Raw genomic sequence first — 13225 nt, 5'->3', positions numbered from 1 at the left:
AAGTCTACATGGTATACCTGAAAACCAAGTCTACACGGTATACCTGAATATCAAGACTACATGGTATACCTGAATATCAAGTCTACACGGTATACCTGAATATCAAGTCTACATGGTATACCTGAATATCAAGTCTACATGGTATACCTGAATATCAAGTCAGCCTGGTATACCTGAATATCAAGTATACACTGGTATACCTGAATATCAAGTATACACTGGTATACCTGAATATCAAGTATACACTGGTATACCTGAATATCAAGTCTACATGTTACAGCAGAATATCAAGTCTACATGGAATACCTGAATATCAAGTCTACATGGTATACCTGAATTTCAAGTCTACATGGTATACCTGAATATCAAGTCTACATGGTGTACCTGAAAATAAAGTCTACAGGGTATACCTTAATGTCAAGTATACACTGGTATACCTGAATATCAAGTCTACATGGTATACCTGAATATCAAGTCTACACGGTATACCTGAATATCAAGTCTACATGGTATACCTGAATATCAAGTCTACATGGTATACCTGAATATCAAGTCAGCCTGGTATACCTGAACATCAAGTCTACATGGTATACCTGAATATCAAGTCAGCCTGGTATACCTGAATATCAAGTCTACATGGTATACCTGAATATCAAGTCAGCCTGGTATACCAGATTATCAAGTCTACATGGTATACCTGAATATCAAGTATACAAAAGTATACCTGAATATCAAGTCTACCTGGTATACCTGAATATCAAGTCAATGTGGTATACCTGAATATCAAGTATACACTGGTATACCTCAATATCATGTCAGCCTGGTATACCTGAATATCAAGTCAACGTGGTATACCTGAATGTCAAGTATATACTGGTATACCTGAATATCAAGTTCCTGGTATACATGAATATCAAGTCTACGTGGTATACCTGAATATTAAGTATACACTAGTATACCTGAATTTTCAAGTTTACACTAGAATACCTCAATATCAAGTATACACATGTATAACTGAATATCAAGTATACACTGGTTCACCTGAATATCAAGTATACACGAGTATACCTGAAAATCAAGTATACACTGGTATACCTGAATATCAGGTCTACATGGTATACTTGAATATTAAGTCTAGATGGTATGCCTGAATGTCAAGTCTAAATGGTATACCTGAATATCAAGTCAGCCTGGTATACATGAATATCAAGTCTACATGGTATACCTGAATATCAAGTCAGCCTGGTATACCTGAATAGCAAGTCTACATGGTATACCTGAATATCAAGTCAGCCTGGTATATCTGATTATCAAGTCTACATGGTATTCCTGAATATCAACTCTACATGGTATACCTGAATATCATGTCTACATGGTATACCTGAATATCAACTCTACACTGGTATACCTGAATATCAAGTCTACATTATATACCTGAAAATGAAGTCTACACGGTATACCTGAATATCAAGTCTACATGGTATACCTGAATATCAAGTCTACATGGTACACCTGAATATCAAGTCTACATGGTATACCTGAATATCAAGTATACACAAGTATACCTGAATATCAAGTCTACATGGTATACCTGCATATCAAGTATACACAAGTATACCTGAATATCAAGTCTAGACTGCTATACCTGAATATCAAGTCAGCCTGGTATACCTGAATATCAAGTATACACTGGTATACCTGAATATCAAGTATACACTGGTATACCTGAATATCAAGTCTACATGGTATACCTGAACATCAAGTCTATAATGTATACCTGAATTTCAAGTCTACGGGGTATACATGAATATCAAGTCTACATTGTATACCTAAATATCAAGTCGACATGGTATACCTGAATATCAAGTATACACATGTATACCTGAATATCAAGTCTACATGGTATACCTGCATATCAAGTATACACAAGTATACCTGAATATCAAGTCTAGACTGCTATACCTGAATATCAAGTCAGCCTGGTATACCTGAATATCAAGTATACACTGGTATACCTGAATATCAAGTATACACAAGTATACCTGAATATCAAGTCTACATGGTATACCTGCATATCAAGTATACACAAGTATACATGAGTATCAAGTCTAGACTGCTATACCTGAATATCAAGTCAGCCTGGTATACCTGAATATCAAGTATACACTGGTATACCTGAATATCAAGTATACACTGGTATACCTGAATATCAAGTCTACATGGTATACCTGAACATCAAGTCTATAATGTATACCTGAATTTCACGTGGTATACCTGAATATCATGTCTACGTGGTATACCTGAACATCAACTATTCACTGGTATACTTGAATATCAAGTCTACATGGTATACCTGAATTTCAAGTCTACATGGTATACATGAATATCAAGTCTACATGGTGTACCTGAATATAAAGTCTACAGGGTATACCTTAATGTCAAGTATACACTGGTATTCCTGAATATCAAGTCTACATGGTATATCTGAATATCAAGTCTACATGGTATACCTGAATATCAAGTATACACTGTTATACCTGAATATTAAATCTACAAGGTATACTTGAATATCAAGTCTACACTGTATACCTGAATATCAAGTATATACTGGTATACCTAAATATCAAGTATACACTGGTATACCTGAATATCAAGTATACACTGGTATACCTGAATATTAAGTCTACATGGTATACTTGAATATCAAGTCTATATTGTATACCTGAATATCAAGTATACACTGGTATACCTGCATATCAAGTATACACTGGTATACCTGAATATGAAGTATACACTGGTATACCTGAATATCAAGTCTACATGCTATACCTGAATATCAAGTCTACATGGTATACCTGAATATCAAGTATACAGTTGTATACCTAAATATCAAGTCTACATGGTATACCTAAATATCAAGTCGACATGGTATACCTGAATATCAAGTATACACAAGTATACCTGAATATCAAGTCTACATGGTATACCTGCATATCAAGTATACACAAGTATACCTGAATATCAAGTCTAGACTGCTATACCTGAATATCAAGTCAGCCTGGTATACCTGAATATCAAGTATACACTGGTATACCTGAATATCAAGTATACACAAGTATACCTGAATATCAAGTCTACATGGTATACCTGCATATCAAGTATACACAAGTATACCTGAATATCAAGTCTAGACTGCTATACCTGAATATCAAGTCAGCCTGGTATACCTGAATATCAAGTATACACTGGTATACCTGAATATCAAGTATACACTGGTATACCTGAATATCAACTCTACATGGTATACCTGAACATCAAGTCTATAATGTATACCTGAATTTCAAGTCTACGTGGTATACCTGAATATCAAGTCTACATGGTATACCTAAATATCAAGTCGACATGGTATACCTGAATATCGAGTATACACAAGTATACGTGAATATCAAGTCTACATGGTATACCTGCATATCAAGTATACACAAGTATACCTGAATATCAAGTCTAGACTGCTATACCTGAATATCAAGTCAGCCTGGTGTACCTGAATATCAAGTATACACTGGTATACCTGGATATCAAGTATACACAAGTATACCTGAATATCAAGTCTACATTGTATACCTGCATATCAAGTATACACAAGTATACCTGAATATCAAGTCTAGACTGCTATACCTGAATATCAAGTCAGCCTGGTATACCTGAATATCAAGTATACACTGGTATACCTGAATATCAAGTATACACTGGTATACCTGAATATCAATTCTACATGTTATAGCAGAATATCAAGTCTACATGGTATACCTGAATATCAAGTCTACATCGTATACCTGAATATCAAGTCTACGTGGTATACCTGAATATCAAGTTTACACCGGTATACCTGAATATTAAGTCTATGTGGTATAGCTGAATATCAAGTCTATGTTGTATAGCTGAATATCAAGTATACACTTGTATACCTGAAAATCAAGTATTCATTGGTATACCTGAATATCATGTCTACGTGGTATACCTGAACATCAACTATTCACTGGTATACTTGAATATCAAGTATACATGGTATACCTGAATTTCAAGTCTACATGGTGTACCTGAATATAAAGTCTACAGGGTATACCTTAATGTCAAGTATACACTGGTATTCCTGAATATGAAGTCTACATGGTATATCTGAATATCAAGTCTACATGGTATACCTGAATATCAAGTATACACTGTTATACCTGAATATTAAATCTACAAGGTATACTTGAATATCAAGTCTACACTGTATACCTGAATATCATGTATATACTGGTATACCTAAATATCAAGTATACACTGGTATACCTGAATATCAACTATACACTGGTATACCTGAATATTAAGTCTACATGGTATACTTGAATATCAAGTCTATATTGTATACCTGAATATCAAGTATACACTGGTATACCTGAATATCAAGTATACACTGGTATACCTGAATATGAAGTATACACTGGTATACCTGAAAATCAAGTCTACATGCTATACCTGAATATCAGAGTCTACATGGTATACCTAAATATCAAGTATACAGTTGTATACCTGAATATCAAGTCTACATGGTATACCTCAACATCAAGTCTATAATGTATACCTGAATTTCAAGTCTACGTGGTATACCTGAATATCAAGGCTACATTGTATACCTAAATATCAAGTCTACATGGTATACCTGAATATCAAGTATACACCATTATACCTGAATATCAAGTCTACACTGGTATACCTGTATATCAAGTATACACCGGTATACCTGAATATCAAGTCTACACTGGTATACCTGTATTTCAAGTATACACCGGTATACCTGAATATCAAGTCTACATGGGATACCTGAATATCAAGTCTACATGGTATACCTGGATATCAAGTCTACATGGTATATCTGAATATCAAGTCTACATGGTATACCTGAATATCAAGTCTACATGGTATACCTGAATATCAAGTCAGCCTGGTATACCTGAACATCAAGTCTACATGGTATACCTGAATATCAAGTCAGCCTGGTATACCTGAATATCAAGTCTACATGGTACACCTGAATATCAAGTCAGCCTGGTATACCTGATTATCAAGTCTACATGGTATACCTGAATATCAAGTCTACACGGTATACCTGAATATCAAGTCTACATGGTATACCTGAATATCAACTCTACACTGGTATACCTGAATATCAAGTCTACATGGTTTACCTGAAAATCAAGTCTACACGGTATACCTGAATATCAAGTCTACATGGTATACCTGAATATCAAGTCTACACGGTATACCTGAATATCAAGTCTACATGGTATACCTTAATATCAAGTCTACATGGTATACCTCAATATCAAGTCAGCCTTGTATACCTGAACATCAAGTCTACATGGTATACCTGAATATCAAGTCAGCCTGGTATACCTGATTATCAAGTCTACATGGTATACCTGAATATCAAGTCAGCCTGGTATACCTGATTATCAAGTCTACATGGTATACCTGAATATCAAGTATACAAAAGTATACCTGAATATCAAGTCTACCTGGTATACCTGAATATCAAGTCAATGTGGTATACCTGAATATCAAGTATACACTGGTATACCTCAATATCATGTCAGCCTGGTATACCTGAATATCAAGTCAACGTGGTATACCTGAATGTCAAGTATATAATGTATACCTGAATTTCAAGTCTACATGGTATACCTAAATATCAAGTCGACATGGTATACCTGAATATCAAGTATACACCAGTATACCTTAATATCAAGTCTACACTGGTATACCTGTATATCAAGTATGCACCGGTATACCTGAATATCAAGTCTACACTGGTATACCTGTATTTCAAGTATACACTGGTATACCTGAATATGAAGTCTACATGGTATACCTGAATATCAAGTCTACATGGTATACCTGAATATCAAGTCTACATGGTATACCTGAATATCAAGTCTACATGGTATACTTGAATATCAAGTCTACATTGTATTCCTGAATATCAAGTCTACATGGTATACCTGAATATCAAGTCAGCCTGGTATACCTGAATATCAAGTCTACATTGTATACCTGAATATCAAGTCTACATGGTATACCTGAATATCAAGTCAGCCTGGTATACCTGAACATCAAGTCTACATTGTATACCTGAATATCAAGTCAGCCTGGTATACCTGAATATCAAGTGTACATGGTATACCTGAATATCAAGTCAGCCTGGTATACCTGATTATCAAGTCTACATGGTATACCTGAATATCAAGTCTACATGGTATAGCTGAATATCAAGTCTACATGGTATACCTGAATATCAACTCTACACTGGTATACCTGAATGTCAAGTCTACATGGTATACCTGAATATCAAGTCTACATGGTATACCTGAATATCAAGTCTACACGGTATACCTGAATATCAAGTCTACATGGTATACCTGAATATCAAGTCAGCCTGGTATACCTGAATATCAAGTCTATATGGTATACCTGAATATCAACTCTACACTGGTATACCTGAATGTCAGGTCTACATGGTATACCTGAATATCAACTCTACACTGGTATACCTGAATGTCAAGTCTACATGGTATACCTGAATATCAAGTCAGCCTGGTATACCTGAATATCAAGTCTATATGTTATACCTGAATATCAACTCTACACTGGTATACCTGAATGTCAAGTCTACATGGTATACCTGAACATCAAGTCTATATGGTATACCTGAATATCAACTCTACACTGGTATACCTGAATGTCAAGTCTACATGGTATACCTGAATATCAAGTCTACATGGTATACCTGAATATCAAGTATACATGGTATACCTGAATATCAAGTCAGCCTGGTATACCTGAACATCAAGTCTACATGGTATACCTGAATATCAAGTCAGCCTGGTATACCTGAACATCAAGTCTACATGGTATACCTGAATATCAAGTCAGCCTGGTATACCTGATTATCAAGTCTACATGGTATACATGAATATCAAGTCAGCCTGGTATACCTGATTATCAAGTCTACATGGTATACCTGAATATCAAGTCTACATGGTATACCTGAATATCAAGTCTACATGGTATACCTGAATATCAAGTCAGCCTGGTATACCTGATTATCAAGTCTACATGGTATACCTGAATATCAAGTCTACATGGTATACATGAATATCAACTCTACACTGGTATACCTGAATATCAAGTCTACATGGTATACCTGAATATCAAGTCTACACGGTATACCTGAATATCAAGTCTACATGGTATACCTGAATATCAAGTCTACATGGTATACCTGAAAATCAAGTCTACATGGTATACCTGAATATCAAGTCTACATGGTATACCTGAATATCAAGTCTACATGGTATACCTTAATATCAAGTCTACATGGTATACCCGAATATCAAGTCTACATGGTATACCTGAATATCAAGTCTACATGGTATACCTGAATATCAAGTCTACATGGTATACCTGAATATCAAGTCTACATGGTATACCTGAATATCAAGTCTACATGGTATACCTGAAAATCAAGTCTACATGGTGTGTTTTCTACAATTTACATTTACATGGAGTTACACCAGGGTCTATTTTATCAGATTTTCACATTCAATATTTTATGTTTATTTTACTGTGTGATTGTTTTCTCTTACCTGTTTTGGTTTGGTAGTATTTTGGTAGTATTTGGTAATTGTAACAGTACATAGAATTATATCAAAATCAAAAAACATTATTTTTTTAAGGAATGGGAATAGTTTTCATCCCAAATTGATGGTGTGCATAGAAAAGTTACATTAGCATCTTAGCATCCTAATATCAGACTCATGCTTAATTTTTCAGGGGTTGTGATAAAGTGAATTTTGACTGATGGTTCCTGATAGTGGCAACACGTGTCCCTCTTACCCAGCTGGCACTCCTCACCCGCTACTCTACAGATGTGTCGCTTGATGTACCGGTGCTCCGCTGCCACTTAATAAAATATCACTCCTGCTTTGACAGCCGGCCTTAATTGAGTCCCTTGTCAGTTTTAGCAAACTGTGTGTTAACGTCATTTGAAACTTTTTTTCTTCTCCATCTATCTCAGTCTCTCTCTTTCTCTCTCTCGTTGTCTATAAGGAATATGTTAGCAGCCTAGCAGGCAAATCATCTGTAACTTTGTTTAGGAAGGAGAGCGAGAGAGAGAGCGAGAGAGAGAGAGAGGAGAGAGAGAGAGAGAGAGAGAGAGAGAGAGAGAGAGAGAGAGAGAGAGAGAGAGAGAGAGAGAGAGAGAGAGAGAGAGAGAGAGAGAGAGAGAGAGAGAGAGAGAGAATATGCCTCAAAAGCCATCTTGTCATTGGGATCCATAATTCAGGCTCATGATTTTAATTTCCCTCTGTTCTTTCAAAGGGATGAGAAGAGGAAGGGAAGAGGAGAGGGAAGACTGGTAGTTAGCTGGATAACTGCATTTGAGATGAGCTGAGGTGTTCTGTCATGCTGCCTGTACTACATAATAGGGATGGAAATGTGCCAGAGAAGAAAGACACATCAAAATGAAGGGAAGCCAACTTCCCTCTCTGAACTCTCAAAATCCACATCGCACGCTGTTTACAAACGGAAAAACCCCATGTTGTTTCTTCTAAGACGAACCAATCCCAGACCAGAGGGATACTGTGGCACATTCAACCATAGATTGAATGACAAACACAGACGTACACACAGGCACATATAGTACACAGACACACAAATGGATGAATAATGAAACATGGCTTTTTATTTGAATAATCAGTTATGTCCTTATATCAGAATGAACATGCCTACAGTACAGTATCCAATGTGATCTGTAGGCATGACTTGTCCGGAGGAGTGGGTCCTTTCTTCACTCTCTGTCAGTGTGTTTGGCCCGGCCTGGCCCCAGCCTGTGTGTATGTGTGTGTGTGTTTGTGTGTGTGCTTGCACAGAGGGAACTGACGATAGTTAAGATTGCGTGTGTTTGTGCGTGCATGGGTGGGTGTGTGGGTGGGTGGCTTCAGGCTGTAGGCTTCAGGCTGCTGGTCTGGGGCCCAGTGTAGTGTGTCTCTCTATCTGTGTTTTCATGTTTGTGTGATTTGAATTGTGATTTTGTGGATTCAAATAAAGTATTTAAAACGTGTGTGTTTGTTTCTCTCCCTCTGTGTGTTGTGGTGTTCAGAGGAGAGGGCTCTGTGGCGGTCCTCCTCTCTGTGCTCCGGTCCCCATGGAGAAACCCCCCAATGTCCTCTCTCTCTCTCTCTCTCTCTCTCTCTCTCTCTCTCTCTCTCTCTCTCTCTCTCTCTCTCCAGCTACACCAGGAGATGTTTTGATGTCAGCTGCATCTCTTTGTCTCTTCCTCCCTCTCCCCTCATCTTTTTCTTTATCGTTTTCTCTTTTCCCGTTCCCTCCCTCTCTCGCTGTCTCTCTGCAAAGCTCAGGTTGTGGTGCTTACAGGACTCGGCAGCGCCACTGTACTCCTCACCATTTGATCATTAATTTATCACAGCTCCAACAGTTTGTTTGACAGGTGCAGTAACTTTCATCTGGTGGGCTTGGCAGCATTTGCTGCTCTCTCTCTCTCTCTCTCTGACTCCCCCTCTCTCCCCCTGTCTTTTGCTTCTCCTCCTCTCTCCCCCCTCCCATCTCTCCTCACCCTTCTCTCTCTCTCCACTTTCTCTCAGCCCTGGTAAGGTGAAAGTAAAGACAGGAGCCACCTCTCCCTAACAGGATCCATTTGCCCCTCTCTGGTAATGAGAAGACAAACATACACTGTTCCTCTCTGATACATCATGTTTTATTGATACAGTCAGCTTAGGGAATACATGAATGGGAACAGGAGGATCATTTGGGGGCCTTGTAGGCCTATGTGTAACTAGCTGGTGATGTTGTTGTTAATCGACTTGTGGTGCTATAGCAACAGCATAGCTCTTTCTTTGTATCTCTCTACCATCTCTCTCAGTATATGTATTTATATCACTGATGTATCTTTGTCTTGTTACCCCTCCATCTTTCTTCCTGAAACTATCTTTTCTCTTTCTTCCACAAAGATTAATCTACCTTGTCTGATTGGTAACCTGAACAGGAAGGTTGTGTGGAGAGACTCCATCATGATGAGTTGATCATCCCTGATCAGAGAAAGGCCCTTAGTTCATCCATTATATTGACCCAGAGTAAAGGTTCATACCATTATATTGACCCAGAGTAAAGGTTCATATCAGTATATTGACCCAGAGTAAAGGTTCATATCAGTATATTGACCCAGAGTAAAGGTTCATACCAGTATATTGACCCAGAGTAAAGGTTCATACCAGTATATTGACCCAGAGTAAAGGTTCATACCAGTATATTGACCCAGAGTAAAGGTTCATACCAGTATATTGACCCAGAGTAAAGGTTCATACCAGTATATTGACCCAGAGTAAAGGTTCATTCCAGTATATTGACCCAGAGTAAAGGTTCATACCAGTATATTGACCCAGAGTAAAGGTCCATACCATTATATTGACCCAGAGTAAAGGTTCATACCAGTATATTGACCCAGAGTAAAGGTTCATTCCAGTATATTGACCCAGAGTAAAGGTTCATACCAGTATATTGACCCAGAGTAAAGGTCCATACCATTATATTGACCCAGAGTAAAGGTTCATATCAGTATATTGACCCAGAGTAAAGGTTCATACCAGTATATTGACCCAGAGTAAAGGTTCATACCATTATATTGACCCAGAGTAAAGGTTCATACCAGTATATTGGCCCAGAGTAAAGGTTCATTCCAGTATATTGACCCAGAGTAAAGGTTCATACCAGTATATTGACCCAGAGTAAAGGTCCATACCATTATATTGACCCAGAGTAAAGGTTCATACCAGTATATTGACCCAGAGTAAAGGTTCATTCCAGTATATTGACCCAGAGTAAAGGTTCATACCAGTATATTGACCCAGAGTAAAGGTTCATACCAGTATATTGACCCAGAGTAAAGGTTCATTCCAGTATATTGACCCAGAGTAAAGGTTCATACCAGTATATTGACCCAGAGTAAAGGTTCATACCATTATATTGACCCAGAGTAAAGGTTCATACCAGTATATTGACCCAGAGTAAAGGTTCATTCCAGTATATTGACCCAGAGTAAAGGTTCATACCAGAATATTGACCCAGAGTAAAGGTTCATACCAGTATATTGACCCAGAGTAAAGGTTCATACCATTATATTGACCCAGAAAAAGGTTCATGCCATTATATTGACCCAGAGTAAAGGTTCATACCATTATATTGACCCAGAAAAAAGGTTCATACCAGTATATTGACCCAGAGTAAAGGTTCATACCATTATATTGACCTAGAGTAATGGTTCATACCAGTATATTGACCCAGATTAAAGGTTCATGCCAGTATATTGACCCAGAGTAAAGGTTCATACCATTATATTGACCCAGAAAAAAGGTTCATACCATTATATTGACCAAGAGTAAAGGTTCATACCATTATATTGACCCAGAAAAAAGGTTCATGCCAGTATATTGACCCAGAGTAAAGGTTCATACCATTATATTGACCCAGAGTAAAGGTTCATACCATTATATTGACCCAGAGTAAAGGTTCATACCAGTATATTGACCCAGAGTAAAGGTTCATACCAGTATATTGACCCAGAGTAAAGGTTCATACCATTATATTGACCCAGAGTAAAGGTTCATACCAGTATATTGACCCAGAGTAAAGGTTCAGACCAGTATACTGACCCAGAGTAAAGTTCAGACCAGGATGTTGACCCAGAGTAAAGGTTCAGGACAGAAAGCCTATAGCAACAGCATAGCTCTTTCTTTGTATCTCTCTACCATCTCTCTCAGTATATGTATTTATATCACTGATGTATCTTTGTCTTGTTACCCCTCCATCTTTCTTCCTGAAACTATCTTTTCTCTTTCTTCCACAAAGATTAATCTACCTTGTCTGATTGGTAACCTGAACAGGAAGGTTGTGTGGAGAGACTCCGTCATGATGAGTTGATCATCCCTGATCAGAGAAAGGCCGTTAGTTCACTCTGCTCTCTGTGGGAATGTGCTAACATACACCGCCTGTGTCCAGCTCAGCCCACCCACTCCTTACCGTCAGACTGTCCTTCTCTCTTTTTCTCTGTATTTTTCACTGTTCCTGTCTTTTTCTTCACATGCCATACTTTCCCTCTCACTTCCTCTTTTAAATCCATCTCTGTCTACCAACTGTAAACCATTAAACAGCCCCTCCTTCCTCTCCCATATCTATCTTCACTCCACTATTAAGGCATTCTCTCTCTGTCCTAATCCTGTGAACAACATTTTTATTCCTGGATACTGGATGTTGTATGAGATCAAGGGCCCCTATAGCCTCATAGGTTCTCATAGATCAAGGGCCCCTATAGCCTCATAGGTTCTCATAGATCAGTGGCCCCTATAGCCTCATAGGTTCTCATAGATCAAGGGCCCCTAGAGCCTCATAGGTTCTCATAGATCAAGGCCTCCAGAAGAGCAGCTTAGGATACCCTCATATCTCTCCCACCCTCCATCATTTACTCTCTCCCTCCATTCTTTACATCCATAATTACTCCCTCTCCCTCTCTCTCGCTTCCTCCCTCTCCCTCTCTCTCTCTTGCTCTCTCTTGCTCTCTCCCCCTCCCTCTCCGTCTCTCTCTCTCTCTCTCTCTCTCGCTCTCCCTCCCTCCCTCTCCCTCTCTCTCTCTCTTTTCTCTCGACATACTTTCCTCTCTTCCTCCATCCCTGGGATCAAGTCCCTCTGAGGCACCTCTTAAGACAGGAACTTCCTGGACAATTTTGGCATCAAAGCTTTGAGGCAGCGAGAGGAGATAGGCTAACTCTCTGAAGTAGACATGAGGAGAGAGAGAGTGTGTGTGTGTGTGTGAGAGAGAGAGAGAGAGAGATACAGGGGAGTGAGAGAGAGAGAGAGAGAGAGAGAGGGAGAGAGAGAGAGACAGGGGAGTGAGAGAGAGAGAGAGAGAGAGACAGGGGAGTGAGAGAGAGAGAGGGAGAGCTGGAGAGAGAGAGAGCGAGACAGGGGAGTGAGAGAGAGAGAGACAGGGGAGTGAGAGAGAGAGAGAGAGAGAGAGAGAGAGAGAGAGGGAAGTAAGCGAGAGAGAGAGAGAGAGAGAGAGAGAGAGAGAGACAGGGAAGTGAGAGAGAGAGAGAGAGCCTGCCTGGCC

Source organism: Salmo salar, chromosome 26 (assembly GCF_965601325.2).
Source record: "Salmo salar chromosome 26, fSalSal1, whole genome shotgun sequence".
Lineage (NCBI taxonomy): Eukaryota > Metazoa > Chordata > Actinopteri > Salmoniformes > Salmonidae > Salmo > Salmo salar.
This window is presented reverse-complemented; position numbering follows the sequence as displayed.